The following is a 19,723-nucleotide window of genomic DNA, read 5'->3' on the forward strand; positions in this document are numbered from 1 at the left end:
TGCACCCACCGCTCCTTGGACGTGGGGTAGCTCCTCTCGGCCGCGGCCCCTGGCCTCGGGCGAGGGGTAGCTCCTCACAGCCACGCTTCTGTGTGGTCTGTCGCAGCCGGCATGCAATACGTGAACTGTAACTTCCAGGTGTTCAAGATGGTTTTAGAAAAGGCAGAGGAACCAGAGATCAAATTGCCAACATCTGCTGGATCATTGAAAAAGCAAGAGAGTTCCAAAAAAAAAATCTATTTCTGCTTTGTTGACTATGCCAAAGCCTTTGACTGTGTGGATCACAATAAACTGTGGAAAATTCTGAAAGAGATGGGAATACCAGATCACCTGACCTGCCTCTTGAGAAACCTATATGCAGGTCAGGAAGCCACAGTTAGAACTGGCCATGGAACAACAGACTGGTTCCAAATAGGAAAAGGAATACGTCAAGGCTGTATATTGTCACCCTGCTTATTTAATGTATATGCAGAGTACATCATGAGAAACACTGGGCTGGAAGAAGCACAACCTGGAATCAAGATTGCCGGGAGAAATATCAATAACCTCAGATATGCAGATGACACCACCCTTATGGCAGAGAGTGAAGAGGAACTAAAAAACCTCTTGATGAAAGTGAAAGAGGAGAGTGAAAATGTTGGCTTAAAGCTCAACATTCAGAAAACTAAGATCATGGCATCTGGTTCCATCACTTCATGGGAAATAGATGGTGAAATGGTGGAAGCAGTGTCAGACTTTATTTTTGGGGGCTCCGGAATCATTGCAGATGATAATTGCAGCCATGAAATTAAAAGATGCTTACTCCTTGGAAGGAAAGTTATGACCAATCTAGACAGCATATTAAAAAGTAGAGACATTACTTTGTCAGCAGAGGTTCATCTAGTCAATGGTATGGTTTTTCCAGTGGTCATGTATGGATGTGAGAGTTGGACTATAAAGAAAGCTGAGTGCCGAAAAATTGATGCTTTTGAGCTGTGGTGTTGGAGAAGACTCTTGAGAGTCCCTTGGACTGCAAGGAGATCCAACCAGTCCATCCTAAGGGAGGTCAGTCCTGGGTGTTCATTGGAAGGACTGATGCTGAAGCTGAAACTCCAATACTTTGGCCACCTCACGTGAAGAGTTGACTTATTGGAAAAGACCCTGGTGCTGGGAGGGATTGGGGGCAGGAGGAGACAGGGGCGACAGAGGATGAGATGGCTGGATGGCATCACTGATTCAATGGATATGAGTTTGAGTAAGCTCCAGGGGTTGGTGATAGACAGGGAGGCCTGGCGTGCTGTGATTCATGGGGTCACAAAGAGTCAGACAAGACTGAGCGACTGAACTGAACTGAGGGTTAATTCTCTAGTAGTCTAGGGTCTTGGAGTCAGTACTCCCACTCCAAAGGCTCAGAGCTTGATCTCCAGACAGCAGAAAAGATTCCACAAGTGGTTTGTTATGGCATTAAGTGAGATTAAAACAAATATCCAAAATGAGAAGCCAAATAAGAACCCCAGGCAAATGGCAGTTGCAAAATCAGGCAAATAATAATTAAAATAATGGAATATACACATATACATATATATCCATGAACCAAGTCAAAACAGTCCAAGAAAAATAAAATACAGTAGATTGACCAAGCAAACAAAAGAGATCAAAAATTATATTTATCAATTAAGAACAAAACTAACTAAAGCAGAAACTGTAAAATAAAATGAGAGCAAGGTCCCAAATGGGGAATAAAACAATGAAAACAAAACTAACAAATACGTTGAAAGGAAAGGAAAGAAAGAAAGAATAGATATGCAGTTAAATAGAGGTAGATGAAGGAGATTTATATATATTAAAGATTAACTGCAAGGGGAAAAGAACAGTAGGGAAGGCAAACAAAGGAATAAATGTAGAAAAAATATAATAGATTTAAAAAAATTAAAATTATAAAAAAGAGAAAAGAAAAAAAGAAATAAAATGGAAGAAGAAAGAGAAAAGAAAAAAAAAAAAAAAGGAAGACTCCATAGAACTGCTAAAGCCCAAGGTAGAGGCAGAGGTTTATAACAACAATGAAAAGTGTGACTGAATATACACCCATAAGCAAAATCAAAACAGCCCAACAAAAATAAAGTACAATAGAACCCAAAGAACAAAAGAAACCAAAAATTATATCTACCAGAACAAAACTAAAGCGCAAACTGGAAAACAAAACTAAAGAAAAATGCCAATTAGGGAATAAAACAATGAAAATAAAACTAACAGATATATTGAGAGGAAAGGAAAGAAATGAAAGAAAGAATAGATATGCAAAGTTAAACAGAGGTAGATAAAGAAGATTAATACACATTAAAGATTAACTGCAAGGGGAAAAGAACAGTAAGAAAAGCAAACAAAGGAATAAATGTAGAAAAAGTAATAAAAGGTTTAAAAAATTAAAAAAAAAAAAAAAAAAAGGAAACTCCACAGAACTGCAAAAGCCCAACATAGAGGCAGAGGTTTGTAGCAACAGTAAAAAAAGTGACTGAGAGAAAAAAAGCTCAAAAGCTTAAATAGATTTTATAGTGCCAATAAAATCAACAACTACAGCGGGGGTGGGGGGGGAGGAAATAAAATTAAAAATCCAAAAGAATCTGCAGAACAAGTCAAACATAAAAATAATAAATGTTTTTCTTGAGTCACTGCTTTCAGAGTCTTCTCCCTTGCTGGGAGTCACAGTCCACGACACCTCCCTCGGATGCCCTCCAACACTGTGCAGATCTCTGGACCTGCTGCGGGGGCAGCTCAGGTCCTAATCTGGTCCTACTCCTGTGTGTTCTTGCCTCCAATGTCCATAGCTCTCAGAACTAGTGCCTTTTCTTTTGTGGGAGCTCTCAATGGCCTTTTATATACTCCATAGACAAAGTCTGGCTAGTTGATTGTGTGCAATTTAATCAGCAGCTTGTTCAGGTGCTGGGAAGGTTTTGGGTCTTCTTCCTCAGCCACACTGCCCCTGGGTTTCAATGTGGTTTTACTTCCACCTCTGCATGTGGGTCGTCCACTGGGGTTTGCTTCTGGGGCTGCCCTGGAGGACTTGGGTCTGCCCCAGCGAGGGCCAGGTGTGGAGGTGGTGCCTGGGTCGCAGGGGTCTGGCAGCACCAGGTACTCAAAGGAGTTGGCGGCTGGGGCAGCAGGAAATGTAGTGCTCTAGAGGGTATGCAACCGGCATTGGCCAACACACTCCAGTATTCTTGCTGGGAGAACCCCCCTCCCTGACAGAGAAGCCTGGCAGGCCACAGTCTACAGGGTCGCCAAGAGTTGGACAGAACCGAAGTGACCCTGTGCGGATAGATGCAAGATTTTTTTTGCTTGTGGCAGCTCTGCCCCAGTGAGAGCTGAGCGTGAAGGTGGCGCATCTGCTTGGCTTGCAGGGACCCTGGCGGTGCCAAGTGTGCAGGGACACGGACTGCCTCTGCTGCAGAAATTATGGCCCTATCAGAGTCTTTTTTCGAGCCTCTTGTAACTGGTGATCAGAAGGCCTCTTTGGCCAGTCTTTCTCCACAGCTCCGCCTGTTCAGGCACTTAAAGGGCTCCCTTGCCTGGGGTCCTTCTCTGTTGTTTGGTGCACCAGGCACATAAAGCGCCCCCCCACCCCCCACCCCACCCCGGTGGGGTCCTTCTCTGCAGTTCGGCGCATCAGTCACTTAAAGGGGCACCCTGGGTCGCCCTGCTCTGTAGTGCAATGTGTCTGGCGTTTGATGGGCCAGCCTCTCTATTGTTCAGCTGCCAATGCTGGCGTGTGGGGCAAGAGAGGCTGTGGATATGGCTCCACCCACTACGCGTGACTCAGCAGTATCGCCTTGCTTCCATGACTGCCTGGCTTTCCTCCACAGGCATTCCCCACCACAATCTCCTCCCTCACATCCCCTCGATCTCTCTCTCTGCAGTCAACAGCAGCCCTCACCCTGGGATTGCTCCACATCCCTAAACTCCAGCTCCCAGCTACTGTGCGTTCCAGGAGACCTTGTCCCTGTCCAGGGTATGTGTGGCTGCAGCAAGGACTGTCTGATGCTCATTCCATTTAGGCTGCCACAGATCAGCTGTTTCACTCTCAGCCTTAAACGTTTCTCCTCTGACTCAGACAATTGCCCCCATGTGGGGATCGGACTCCTGCTTCAGTTCCCCCACCCACTGAGGGTAGGTCCAGTCCTACTAACACTCCTGTTTTTCTCCCTAGTTCCTTCATCCTACCAAGTTTTGGGTGGTTCTATGTATTCTTTTCCTCTGGTCAGGTACTCCTGTTCACTCTCAGCTGGTGTTCTGCATGCACTTCTGTATCTGAAGGTGTATTCCTGATGTATCCATGGAGAGAGAAGAATTCTATGTCCATTTCCTCCTCCACCATCTTGTTCTCTGCCTACAATTTCTTGAATTAAGATGTTCCTTCCAGAAAAGATCCATTAACCTGAAAATATGCTAACCAACAAAATATCATGTCATCACAGTTCAGTAGCTTTTACCTATAAGCAGATAGGTAAATGTAGATGCTGTGGAGGTAGAAGACAAGCTCCAGATGTGAAGCACTGCTGGATGATTGATTTAGTAAAGGGGGTGAGGCAATATAAGGGCCCAGAATTGAATGTCTTGGGACAACTAAGGGGAAGAAAGGTGGAAATATTAAGAGGCACTAAAAATAAGCAGAACTCAAATATGCAGAGTAAGCTCTGTTTTCTAGAACAAAATTAAGCATCTATTTTGGGTTTTCTCCTAGGACTTTTAGGTAAGGTTATCAGACTTGGTGCTGGCAGGAAAATTTAGTTGAGTGTCTCCTTGAGTGTGATGAAATGGCATACTCATGTTGTATTTTGACAATAGTTTCATAAAGGGAGTATTTATTGTGGGCAGAGTGTGGGAAAACTGCAAGAGATACTTCAGAAAACAATGTTAGTAACAGCTGTCACAATCCCAGGCAAGAGGGGACAAAGGGAGGGGACAGCGTGGGGAGCCCAGATTATCACCCATGCAAGAAGGGACATGGAGCAGAGAATGGTACTTGAAAACCAGAGACACAGAGGCTGGTGGTGAGGTCTGCCTGACAGCAGCTGTGACTTGGTTGAAGGATCAGTCAGCCTGTGGCATAAATACCATGACTTCATTCTCCTTTTTCCTTCTGATCTCATGCCAGTGTTCTTCATTAGCCAAACCCATTAGGAAGCCAGTGGGCAAGGGAGCCATTATCATGCACAAATGTTCTCCCAGAGCAGAGAGCAGGGTGAAGAGTGGAGAAGGTATTTACAGGGACAAATGAAAGATATCTTGTGAGAAGGAGGGGGAAAAAACTTTCCTCAATATATAGGAAAAAATATTTACTTTCAGAGTTTGGATTGTATAAAAATATTTTCATGTGTAAGAAAATTTTCAATGATATAAAACAAATTCCAGAGAACCTATTTTGAGGATTTATGCAGAAATGTAAATTAAACCTTTCTATCTGCTCTATGTAATACATACTTGATTATAAGTAATAAGCTTAAATGGATTAAGGGTGTATGCTGACTATGTTTTATTTCTAAAACTACTTTGAGTTAGAAAACTCATATTTCTATGCTGTCTTGAAAAAGACAGAAATGAAATATTCAGCATATTTTATGTTGGATAAATTTTTAAAAATTTTATTCAAGTATAGTTGATTTGCAATATTATATTAGTTTCAGGTGTATAGCATCAGTTCAATTTAGTTCAGTCACTCAGTTGTGTCTGACTCTTTGTGACCCCTTGAACTGCAGCATGCCAGGCTTCCCTGTCCATCACTAGCTCCTGGAGCTTGCTCAAACTCATGTCCATTGAGTCGGTGATGCCATTCAACCATCTCATCCTCTGTCGTGCCCTTCTCCTTCTGCTTTATCATTCAATATTTTATGGATCATATTTCATTTAAAGTTATTATAAAATAATGGCTCTATTTTCCTCGTACTATATAATATATCCTTGTTGCTTATCTATTCTATACATAGTAGTTTGTATCTCTTAATCTCCTGCCCTTAGTTGACCTCTTCCCACTTCCCTATCCCCACTGGTAACCATGAATTTGTTCACTATATCTGTAAATTTGTTTATTTTTTGTTGTAGCTATTTGTTCATTTTTTAGATTCTACATATTAGTGATAACATACAGTATTTATATTTGTCTAACTTTTGTCACTAAGCATAATACCCTTCAGATCCATCAATATTGGTACAAATGGCAAAATTTCATTCTTTTCTATGACTAATATGTACATGTGTGTTAGTTGCTTGGTCATGTCCGACTCTTTGTGACCCCATGGACTGTATCCCGCCAGGCTCCTTTGTCCATGGAGTTTTCCAGGCAAGAATACTGGAGTAGGTAGCCATTCCATTCTCCAGGGAATTTTCCTGACCCAAGTGTTGAACCTAAGTCTCCTGCATTGCAGGCAGATTCTTTACCATCTGAGCCACCAGGGAAGCCCTGTATATGTACCACTAAATATATGTATTTGTATACATATATATAGCAGCAATAATCGACTCTTGTAACCACTTTAAGTTTGGATTATTGATACTCTAATCTAGAAAGAGCACTATTAGACAAGCCTGAATCCAATCTGGTCTTTACTGCTGTTCAGTCATCCAGTCATGTCTGACTCTTTGTGACCCCATAGAATGCAGCACGCCAGGCCTCCCTGTCCCTCACCATCTCCCAGGATTTTGTCCAAGTTTACGACCACTGCATTGGTGATGCCATCCAGCCATCTTATCCTCTGATGTCCTCTTCTTCTGCCATCAATCTTTCCCAGCATCAGGGACTTTTCCAATGAGTCAGCTTTTATTAGATTAATATAACTTAAACCTAAAGATATTCACTTCCTAAGGATACCCACTTCCTAAGGAACTGTGAATAAAGATAAAATAAATGTGATCTCATGGCTATGTTTATGTATATATGTAGCACTGTTGTGAGAAACATAATTTTTATGACCATAATTTGTGGATAAGAGAGAAAGAGTGAGTGAGCTCACAGTTATACTGTACTTATATATGCCAGGCCCTGTTTTAAGCATTTTATATATAGCTATAATTATTTTGTCCTATAACAATCTTACACCATTATAATCAAAAGGAAATTTTTCACTGATGAAGTAAGTCTCTCAAGGTCACACAGCTAGTAAGTGGACTGAACCCAAGAGAGCCTGGCATTGGAGTTTGAGTTTTGAACTAGTACTTGATCCTGTCTCTTACTAAACTTGAACAGAGAATGCCCAAATGCATTTCTTTTTGTTCTGGATTGCTACTATCTATTATGATTAATCATTAGTATTTCAAATCATGATTTTACTTCTAAAACTAAGGGAATACTCTAACATATCCTCCATACAAATGGTAAGGAATAGTATAGACCATCTTTAGACCTTCTAGTAAGCTGAGTCACTTAGGCAGCTTTTTGCCTATACCAAATGACAAAGATAATTTCAAGTATTTTTTAAATTAACACAAATTAGTCTTGGGGGGAACTTGTTTGTTTAACTTATTACTTTAGCATTAGGTAGACATAAGCCATGTGAGTGATTGTTAAATCTAAACATGCTAGTTTTAGCATTGTGTACAAAGTAGTGTGCTGTTTGGAAAAAATGCCTGGACATTTCCCCTCATAGGTATTATTCTTGATATAAGGCCAATAAAAAATCTAAAAAAAAAAAAACTAAAAAATGAAAAGAAATAATAAGAAGAAGAAACTTTGGAAGAGAATTCCCTTTCAAAGAAAGATGGCTAAATTAATCCAAAAATGTTGAGTACATTCAGCCAACTGTTTAATGAAATGGGGAGATGTAGGCTCTTCAGGAAAGGATTTCTTACAGTGGCACTGTGGAATTGGCCTGGCAGAAACAGGGAGACAATCCCTCTGGTCAATTTTTATTATGTTTTATAAAAGCCACTCCATTATAAATACATTCTTTCTCTGATTTGGGGCTCTGCTGTGCATCTCCAGCTTCCCTATTTTTAGCTTTGCCCATATTAAAAGATTCTATACTAAGGTAATGGAGAAGGAAATGGCAACCCACTTCAGTAATCTTGCCTAGAGAATTCTGTGGACAGAGGAGCCTAGTGGGCTGCCTTCTATGGGGTCTCACAGAGTCGGACACAACTGAAGCGACTTAGCAGCAGCAGCATACTAAGGTATCTTTGGTGAGAACTTTCTTGAGAATATTTTACTGGCACCTTGAGATGCAGTAAAATAACCCAAGCCTAAGACTCCAGTGTGATATAATGAATATGACATGGGGTCTCTGAAATGATAATTTATACTCATAGGGCTATGAAATATCAATGATTCAAAAAAATATCATGGAATAGTTATAGAAGATTTAGAATAGGGCATTTAAAATCATATTTTTAGGAACGATGAAGTGAAAAATCAATATAGAAAGAACTAGCGTTTTCATTTTCGACCAGAGTACTCAGGGCACTTTGCCACAGAAATGAATTTACACGATTATTCACCACTCATAATATCCAGAGCTGTAAGCAGTTTCTCAGACATTTAAGAAAATTTCAGTTCCACAACAAAATTTTAGCCAATGCAAAAGGCTGTGTCTCTTGTCACCAATACGTGGACTTACTAGTTAAAAGCTAACAAATGTTTTGAATAAATAGCCTACTGTTAATAAAATCCCCGTGTGCCAGAGATAAAGAATCTCAAGTCTGAGTGAGCAGGAACTGAAGCGTAATGCTAGGTGATATAAAAATAAAACAAAGCATAGGCTGTGGTGGAAGGATTGGGCAAGGGGGGAAATGAGGGTGAATTATTGGTCTTATGCTTGAGTGGAAACAGAGTCCTGCTTGAAGTCTCTAGAACCAGAGAGTTAGAGCTGAAATGCTAGGACAAAGCCAGGATTATGAGATGACTGCCTTGCCTGAAAATAATGCTCAAAAGCACCGTTTGCCTTGACAGAGGCTCGTAACTGAGCAGCTCTACATCTCCTGGTGAGAGCGGGCTCAGTCACTCGCAGAAACCGGAAGCTTGAGCATGGACACTCTATTGTCTGGCACAAGCCTCATCACATTGGAAGTGAGCAATTATTTACTGAATGAATGAATACTACTTCTTCATGCAGGTACCACAGGTAGGTACCAAATAAAACCGTATCTCCAATTTTCTTGAGCACCTACCATGGTCCAGGCATGTTTACATATGGGGATACAAAAAAGGAAAAACAAAATAAACACAATCCTTGTTCTCATGAAACTCACATTTTAGTTGTCGGAAAATCAACCACAAATAAATACACAAGGATAAATATAAACTAGTCATGTAATGGCAGGTGTTATGAAAAAAAATTAAGTGGAGGAAATGAATAGCAAAGGAGCTGTTATTCTATATAGTATTATTAGTGATGGTTTCATTCATGAGGTGACATTTGAGCAGCCCTAAGAAAATTAGAGAGTGATCAAGCAGAAGTGTGGGGGAGGGCACTCCAGGCAGAGAGAACAGTGAAGGCAAATGCTCAGAGGCAAGGGTATATGAGATTGATTCAAGGAATAGCAAGCAGAGAGGTGAGCAATGAAAAGAGGACAGGAGATTCGGCCTGAGAGGTTGTGGGAAGGGCTTACAAGGTGTTTTGTGAGCTCTGTTAAGGAGTTTGGTTTCAGTCACATGAGCTGGTTTAGAAGGATCAAAAGCAGGTGTGTGGCAAACAGACTATAAGGAAGACACAGAAGAGTTGGAAGACCAATAAGAAAGGCTATGCAATATGGATATTGATGTAAAAATCATAAACAAATCATTAGTTAGTTCAGTAGCTCAGTCCTGTCAGACTCTTTGTGACCACATAGCATGCCAGGCTCTCCTGTCTATCACCAACTCCCAGGGCTTGCTCAAATGCATGTGCACTGTCATTGATGTCATCCAAACATCTCTTCGTCTGTCATCCCCTTCTCCTGCCTTCAATCTTTCCCAGCACCAGGGTCTTTTCTAAGGAGTCAGTTCTTCGCATCAAGCAGCCAAAGTATTGGAGTTTCAGCTTCAGTATCAGTCCTTCCAATGACTGATTTTCTTTAGGAAGGACTGGTTGGATCTCCTTGCAGTCCAAGTGACTCTCAAGAGTCTTCTCCAACACCACATTTCAAAAACATCAATTTTCCACATCTCAGCTTTCTTTACAGTTCAATTCTCACATCCATTCATGACTACTGGAAAAACCATAGCTTTGACTAGATGGACCTTTGTTGACAAAGTAATGTCTCTGCTTTTTAATATGCTGCCTAGGTTGGTTGTGGCTTTTCTTCCAAGGAGCAAACTTCTTTTAATTTCATGGCTGCAGTCACCATCTACAGTGATTTTGGAGCCCCCCAAAATAAAGTCTATCATGGTTTCCATCGTTTCCCCACCTATTTGTCATTAAATGATGGGACCAGATGCCATGATCTTCGTGTACTGAATGTTGAATTTTAAGCAAGCGTTTTCACTCTTCTCTTTCACTTTCATCAAGAAGGTCTTCACTTTCTGCCAAAAGGGTGGTGTCATCTGCATACCTGAGGTTATTGATATTTCTCCCGGCAATCTTGATTCCAGCTTGTGCTTCATCCAGCCTTGCATTTCTCATGATGTACTCTGCATAGAAGCTAAATACGCAGGGTGATAATACACAATGTTGACGTACTCCTTTTCCAATTTGGAACCAGTCTGTTGTTCTATGTCCAGTTCTAACTGTTGCTTCCTGACATTCATACATATTTCTCAGGAGGCAGGTAAGGTGTCTGGTATTCCCATCTCTTTAAGAATTTTCTACAGTTTCTTGTGATCCACACAGTCAAAGGCTTTGGCATAGTCAATATGGCAGAGGTATATGTTTTTCTGGAACTCTCTTGCTTTTTCCATGATCCAACGGATGTTGGCAATTTGATCTTAGTTCCTTTGCCTTTCCTAAATCCAGCTCGAACATCTGGAAGTTCATAGTTCACATACTGTTGAAGCCTGGCTTGGAGAATTTTGAGCATTACTTTGCTAACATGTTAGATGACTGCGGATGTATGATAGCTTCAACATTCTTTGGTATTGCCTTTCTTTGGGATTGGAATGAAAACTGATCTTTTCCAGCCACTGCTGAGTTTTCCAAATTTGCTGGCCTACTGAATGTAGCACTTTCACAGCATCATCTTTTAGGATTTGAAATGGCTTAAATGGAATTCCATCACCTCTGCTAGCTTTATTCATAGTGCTGCTTCCTAAGACCCACATGACTTTGGACTCTAGGATGTCTGGCTCTAGATGAGTGATTACACCATCATGTTTATCTGGGTCATTGAGATCCTTTTTGTATAGTTCTTCTGTGTATTCTTTCCCTGCCTTCTTAATATCTTCTGCTTCTGTTATGTCCATACTATTTCTGTCCTTTATTGTACCCATCTTTGCATGAAATTTTCCCTTGATATCTCTAATTTTCTTGAAGAGATCTGTAGTCTTTCCTATTCTATTGTTTTCCTCTATCTCTTTGCATTAATCACTGAGGAAGGCTTTCTTATCTCTCCTTGCTATTCTTTGGAATTCTGCATTCAAATGGGTATATCTTTCCTTTTCTCCTTTGCCTTTCACTTCTTTTCTCAGCTATTTGTAAGGCCTCCTCAGACAACCATTATGCCTTATTGCATTTCTTTTTCTTGGGGATGGTCTTGATCACTGCCTCCTGTACAATGTCATGAGCCTCTGCCCATACTTCCTTGGGCACTCTCTATCAAATCTAATCTCTTGAATCTATTTGTCACTTCCACTGTACAGTTGTAAGTGGTTTGAGTTAGGTTATACATGAATGGCCTAGTGGTTTTCCCTACTTTCTTCAATTTAAGTTTGAATTTTGCCATAAGGAGTTCATGATCTGAGCCACAGTCAGCTCCTGGTCTTCTTTCTACTGACTGTTTAGAGCTTCTCCATCTTCAGCTGCAAAGAATATAATCAACCTGATTTTGGTATTGACCATCTTGTGATGTTCATGTGTAGAGTCATCTTTTGTGTGGTTGGAAGAGGGTGTTTGCTATGACAAATGTGTTCTTTTGGCAAAACTCTGTTAACCTTTACCCTGCATCATTTTGTACTCTAAGGCCAAACTTGCCTGTTACTCCAGGTATCTCCTGACTTCCTACTTTTGCATTCCAGTCCCTTATGATGAAAAGGATATCTCTTTTTTGGTGTTAGTTCTAGAAGGTCTTGTAGGGCTTCATAGAACCATTCAACTTCAGCTTCTTTGGCATTAGTGGTTGGGACATAGACTTGGATTACTGTGATTACTGCTCTGTTATTTTTTCTAATGTTAATCTGTCTATGAAAAGGAAAGTAAATCATTACCATATAAAATTTACCAGTGTTAAAAAATAAGGCATGATTGTAAAAAAAAAATAAAAAAATAAGGCATGATGGTAAAAAGTTTATATTAGAAGTAGGAAGACAGTTTAACATTAGAAAAAATAATAGAGCAAAATATCATATTAGCAGACTAAAGGGTTAAAGAGAACATCTCAATAGTTTTCAAAGAAGAAATTGGTAAAAGGTACTATATGTTAAATATAAACTCTTTGCAAGCTAAGGATAGAAGAAAACTATTTTAACTTGATAAAGGACTACTACCAACGTCTCCTACATTTAGTGACAAACATTTAGAAACATTTTGATTGAAGTTAGAGAAGAATATATGCTATCAGTCTATTTTTCACTGTTTTACTGAAGAATCTGACTGATGCATTAAAAGTAGAAAAATTTTTTAAAAATAGAATAATGACAGGGAGGGAGGAAGCAAAGTGATTTTCATTTGTAGGTGATGGAATATACATCAAGTCCAAGAAAATATGCAGACAAATGTTAGAACTAAAAAGAGAGTATAAAAGGATCCCCAAATATAAAAGAAAATTCAGCACATGAAAATAAATTTGTACATCAGCCATAACCAACAATGAAATCTTAAAGGAAACTGATACCACTCAAAAATTACAAGTACACAGAAAAGACATATAATAATTATATGAAAGAGACATAAGCTGTTATTGAAGAAAATAATAATGTAAAAATTTGCTATGGTTATGGCTGAAAATATTCAAAACTAGACATACACCAAATATTCCCTTTGTTAGTCTGTAATTATAATGAAATTAAAATAAAATTCTTAATAGCATGTTGCATAGAACCAGACAAACTGAATTTGTTATCTATAAGAAGGGTTCACGTCCCATAGAATTCTGAGAAAGCAGAACAAAGAAGGGAATCTTATCCTGGCATATCTTAGGATAGTTCTTATAATTGAAGCAAAATAGTTTAGACCTAATGCCATGCATTAACTTGGCATTCTGAGGAAATAACTCCAGAAAGAATGAAGAGATGGAAACAAAGCGAAAACAATGTCCACTTTTGGATGTGCAAACACCCTCTTCCAACAACACAAGAGATGACTTGACACACGGACATCACCCTTATGATTATACAGTGGAAATGACAAATAGGTTCAAGGGATTAGATCTGATAGACAGAATGCCTGAAGAACTATGGGATGGAGGTTCATGACATTGTACAGGAGGTAGTGATCAAGACTATCCCCAAGGAAAAGAAATGCAAAAAAGCAAAATGGTTGTCTGAGGAGGCCTTACAAATAGCTGTGAAAAGAAGAGAAGGGAAAGGCAAAGGAGGAAAGATACAACCATCTGAATGTAGAGTTCCAAAGAATAGCAAGGAGAGATAAGAAAGCCTTCCTCAGCGATCAACACAAAGAAATAGAGGGAAACAATAGAATGGGAAAGACTGGAGATCTCTTGGGAAAAGATTAGAGATACCAGGGTCTGCCTGCAATGAGGGAGACCTGGGTTCCATCCCTGGGTTGGGAAGATCCCCTGGTGGAGGGCACAGCAAGTCACTCTAGTATTCTTGCCTGGAAAATCCACATGGACGGAGGAGCCTGGCAGGCTACAGTCCATGAGCAAAAGCCAATTCATAAGCTAATTCATTTCTGGTAAATTAGCTATAGGAGGTTAAAAAAAATGCAAAGAGTAATTTTCTGGAATCCTTAATGACTTTAAATAGAGACCCAGTCATTAAAGCTTTCTAAGCAAATTATGTGATATTGAAAATGTTGTTAATCAAATGGCTTTTTTTTTTTTTTTTTCGGCCTGTGCAGCATGTAGTATCTTAGTTTCCCAACCAGGGATCAAACCTGTGCCCCCTGCAGTGAAAGTGTGGAGTCTTAACCCCTGGACCATCAGGGAATTCCTCAAATAGCTTTAACATCAGGACTTATATAAAGAAGGCACCTCTTGCATGGAGCAGGCAGTGGTCCCAATACACATTAATATACAGACTAAGCACAAGAGAAGGCATTAAAAATGAAGATCGCCACAGGTCACCTGAGAGATCTCAGGCTTAGGTTCTGGCGGTGAACCTGGGGCTCTCTGTTGGTAACAAGACCCCATGTTACTCTTATGCAAGAGCCCTTTGACCGCACTCTAGGGAAGGTGGGGAAGGAGAATCAGGAGATATCCTTTCTGGTTCCTCTTTTGGCAAATAGCAGTGCCATCTTTCTCTTTCTCTTTTCTGTTCCCCAAACACAAAGATGTAGGTAGCTGAAATGGACACTGAGTGGGCAAAGAGAAATGTCGACTACCTTTATACTTTTGATCTTAATATTCTTTAATGTACTTAGTTGTTTATTTGAGGTTCTCTGCTATAGTATGCATAGTGATTTGATCCAAAAGACTTGATCTATCCTCTGGTCTTGAATTCCAAAACTGTAATTTTGGAATGTGGCCTAAGTCACAGTGGTGCAGTGAAGCTGAAATGAGAAGTAAGTAAAATGATATGTAATGCAAATGTGAAATCGTATCTTCATTACCAGGTTTTATTTATTAAAGATAGCTAAAATATTCTAAAGGTAAATGTCTACTATTTTGAATATGTGTGGTTTTATTTCAAAAGGGAACCATATAACTACAAACTCTAGATAAGAATTTTAATTTTAATTTTAATTCTCTACCTGAACAGTGTACATAAAAGTCTTTGATTTCTTAATAAACCAGATATAACCAGAAAGATCCACTTTTCCAAACAGGACTACAAATACTATATCTTTCCTATTTTTCTTAGTTAATTACTTGACCTCTCCTCTATCTTCAGCAGTGGCTCCAGAACTGGAAAAGGTCAGTTTTCATTCCAATACCAAAGAAAGGCAATGCCAATGAATGATCAAACTACCATACAATTGAACTCATCTCACATGCTAGCAAAGTAATGCTCAAAATTCTCCAAGTTAGGCTTCCACAGTACATGAACCAAGAACTTCCAGATGTTCAAGGTGGATTTAGAAAAGGCAGAGGCCCAAAGATCAAATTGCCAACATCTACAGGATCATCGAAAAAGCAAGAGAATTCCGGAAATACATCTACTACTTTATTGACTACATCAAAGCCCTTGACTGTGTGGATCACAACAAACTGTGGAAAATTCTGAAAGAGATGGGAATAACAGACCACCTCATCTGCCTCCTGAGAAATCTGTATGAAGGTCAAGAAACAACAGTTAGAACCAGATATGGAACAACGGACTGGTTCCAAATTGGGGAAGGAGTTTGTCAAGGCTGTGTATTGTCACTCTGCTTATTTCACTTCTATGCAGAGTACATCATGAGAAATGCTGGGCTGGATGAAGCACAAGCTGGAATCAAGATTTCCAGGAGAAATATCAATCTCAGATATGCAGATGACACCACCATTATGGCAGGAGGCAAAGAAGAACTAAAGAGCCTCTTGATGAAAGTGAAAGAGGAAAGTGAAAAAGCTGGCTTAAAATTCAACATTCAAAAAACTAGATCATGGCATCTGGTTCCATCAATTCATGGCAAATAGATGAGGAAATGATGGAAATCGTGACAGACTTTATTTTCTTGGACTCCAAAATCACTGCAGATGGCAGCTGCAGCCATGAAATTAAAAGGAGTTTGCTCATTGGAAGAAAGCTATGACAAACCTAGATAGCATATTGAAAAGCAGAGACATTACTCTGCCAACAAAGGTCTGTCTAGACAAAGCTATGGTTTTTCCAGTGGTCATGTATGAATATGAGAGTTGGACCATAAAGAAAGCTGAACACTGAAAAATTGATGCCTTTGAACTGTGTTGCTGGAGAAGACTCTTGAGAATCCCTTGGACTGCAAGGAGATGCAACCAGTCCACCCTAAAGGAGATCAGTCCTGAATATTCATTGGAAGAACTGATGCTGAAGCTGAAACTCCAATACTTTGGCCACCTGATAGGAAGAACTGACTCCTTGGAAAATATCCTGATGCTGGGAAAGATTGAAGGCAGGAGGAGAAGGGGAAGACAGAGGTTAAGATGGCTGGATGGCATCACCAACTCGATGGATATGAGTTTGAGCAAGCTCTAGGAGTTGGTGATGGACAGGGAAGCCTGGTATGCTGCAGTCCATGGGTCACAAAGAGTCGGACATGACTGAGCGACTGAAATGAACTCCTGTATCTTAGCCATGGAAGGCAGAAGACCAGAATCTCCCTCTAGGATATCATTGGGCCGCTTGTCCAAGATTCCTGGGGTTCACTTAGTAAAATGCTGGAGCTGTTTTCAAGCATGGTGAGCAGTGGAGCATTCTGATCAGCGCCTTGTAAGTCCCTGATATATGAGTGCCTTTGCCTCTGTTTTCAGCACTGTGTGCTGCTATTGTAATCTGCTCCTTTGCACCCAGTAAGGATTACTCTTTTCCATTCCATCATGATATCTGATTTATACCCAGGTTATAGCTTTGTCAATCACATTTGTGTGCAGAACACTTGTTTAGCACCTAATGATGAGGCAGTCCTTCTCTTAAGATTCTCTGTTATAAGCGTGGCAAGATTCTTTGCAGTCATTCATAGTGTTTTCTCCCAATGACCCCAGTCAGAAACTCTAATCCTGAGCACAGAGCATAAACTAGGTTGAAATCCTTTTGTTTCTAGTAGCTTTCTCTATTGCTAGGAAACTTTTCTTTCTCCCTGTGATGTTCTCAATTTCAAGGGGGTTATTAGGACCAGCAGCCTTCATCAAAGCGAAAAATAGATGCTTTATATTCTTTCCCAGGAGTAGTGTGTCTAAACTGGCATTTGTAAAATAAGAGGGGCTGATCCAAAGACTCTGAAAACAAAGAATAAATGCTCCAAAGTGACTTGTGTTTTCTAAATCCCACCTAAGCAAGGGTCAATGACTATCACAGAAATTTTAGTGTTTAAATCTTTTAAGTGGGATATGCATTCATTATTTCTTATATGTCCACTTTATGTTCCAGTGGTCATGTATGGATGTGAGAGTTGGACTGTGAAGAAAGCTGAGCACCGAAAAATTGATGCTTTTGAACTGTGGTGTTGGAGAAGACTCTTGAAAGTCCCTTGGACTGCAAGGAGATCCAACCAGTCCATCCTAAAGGAGATCAGTCCTGGGTGTTCATTGGAAGGACTGATGCTGAAGCTGAAACTCCAATACTTTGGGCATCTCATGTGAAGAGTTGACTCATTGGAAAAGACCCTGATGCTGGGAGGGATTGAAGGCAGGAGGAGAAGGGGACGATAGATGAGATGGCTGGATGGCATCACCGACTCGATGGACATGGGTTTGAGTAAACTCCGGGAGTTGGTGATGGACAGGGAGGCCTGGCGTGCTGCAGTTCATGGGGTGGCAAAGAGTCGGCCACGACTGAGCGACTGAACTGAACTGAACTGATGTTCCAGTTACCTTACATTCAACCAGGACACTCGCATATGGATATCCACTTAACCTCTGCAAATATTTTCCTTCACATGTCTCCTCAAAATTGACTCAAACGTGTCTTTTTTCCTTTTTGCTTAAAAATGAAAAGTTTAGCTTGCCAGGCACAAACATAACCTTTTCTAGTTGATTCATATATCAAGAGATGTTTACATTGCCATATATTATGTACAGTTCAGTTATATACTTTAAGTTTTATTATTAAAAATAATCTAGAGATAGAAGAAGAGCATTGAGTAAAATATAAATACTTTGCCTATAGGTTTAAGGTAATTTTCTTTCAACAAAAATATTTGCCAGCCTGTAAACTATTCACATGTCCCTGTGAAAATGATATGCACCTAATGGTGGTGATCATTGGAAGTATAATACCAATATTAAAGGTCATTTCCATTTAAACTTTCTTCTAGACTATGATTATTTCAGGTATGAAACTGTGAATATGAGTTTCTTTGAAGTGAAAATATCAGTAAACTGGGAAACATGGACAATGAAGCTATTTTGTATCTAAATGATGAGGCAGAGGCATGACCTCATTGGATTTCCATTTTCTCTTATGCATAAAGGGGATATAATGACTCTTGCTCATTTTGTGAGCAAGATATGAGAAAAATACATATTTATGATACATCATTGAATAGCTGAACTTCTAAAAATTGTGTGCAAATTGATTTTTTCAGGTTGAATTAGAAACACAATAGGAAAAATTTTTAGGAAATTTTTTTTTTTTTTTTAGGAAATTTATAATACATTCTTTTATGGATGGTATTTTTACTTTTTAACACTTCATATCTTTAGGTTAAAGCTTAATCCATTATTTTTCTCATAGTGTTTATATTTAACCATATAACAATCCCCTGAAAATAGTTTGAAAGAAAGCTATAATAGTTTGGGATTAAACTTTTAAACTTTAGGAAGGTCAACATTCTAATTAAATCCTTATAAATAATATTTGTAAATTATGTTAAAAATTCTGGCCAACAATAATAGCCCCTTTTTTCTGCTCAAGTACATAGGTAAACAAATTTCAGGGCTTTTTTATTTCTATTTTTTTAATTCAGAAGGGCTATGCAACATGTGGAATCTTAGCTCCCTGACCAGGAATTGAACCTGGGCCCTTGACAGTGAAAGCACTGAGTCCTAACCACTGGACTACCAGGGAATTCTCAACAAATTTCAGGTTTAAAAAGGCTAAGTTTGGAAGTTTTTGAGCATTTGGAATACTGATAAAGTGTTAATAAAAGGGATAGGGGACAATTTGAAAAAACTGTAGTGTATAGATTAGAATTCCAACTTGAAGGCAATGACAGAACATTCTAAGCAAGAAATTTGATAAAATATTAATAAGCAATAAAAATAACAATGCTTTACTATATGTAGGTTAGCAAACACAGTACTATCAAATTTTGTGTTTAATGGGAGGTTAGTTTGAGGGAAAATGGTACATATTCTCATCAGAGCACTGTAGAAATTTATTGCTTATAAATATATTTAATTATAGTACACTTGCTGGTTTAAGACTTTTTTAGTCATATTCATTTCATAATCACTAAATCCACCTGCAAACCTGGAGGAAGAAAAAGGAAGAAATATATGTCCAACACTGGGTATATATTTATACTTAAATTATACTTAACTGAGCCTTAGTTTATGGTTTTTTTCCATTTATGATGTTTACGTAGTTCACATTTGGTTCACTGATGTTATATAACTGAATTTTTATCTGCAGCTGGATAAATACACCATCTTGGCTTATTAGAATTACAAATCAAATGGTAAAGAACAATGGTGATTTATTATTAGAGCCAAGAGCAAAAGTTAGTAACAAATTCATAAACTATCTGTTCCAGCATTCGCTAGTCATGTGAGGCACATTTTGTTCCATCTTTTATGCAAGGTCTTCTCAAAAACGAATGAGATAAGAAAAACACATTGAAAAACTTTTTATATTTACAGTCTTCTTAAAATTTTTTGTTAGTTTTTT

At 39.2% G+C, this 19,723-nt stretch overlaps 1 non-coding gene across 1 annotated transcript; it reads right to left on the reverse strand.

Annotated features, from left to right (window-relative positions):
• Positions 1 to 18,828: 18,828 nt before the first annotated feature.
• Positions 18,829 to 18,901, reverse strand: TRNAE-UUC. Its single transcript has one exon. It is a non-coding gene; the product is annotated as a tRNA-Glu (tRNA).
• Between the last annotated feature and the right edge of the window lie 822 nt (positions 18,902 to 19,723).

This window comes from Cervus elaphus, chromosome 33 (genome assembly GCF_910594005.1).
Source record: "Cervus elaphus chromosome 33, mCerEla1.1, whole genome shotgun sequence".
NCBI classification, from domain to species: Eukaryota; Metazoa; Chordata; class Mammalia; order Artiodactyla; family Cervidae; genus Cervus; species Cervus elaphus.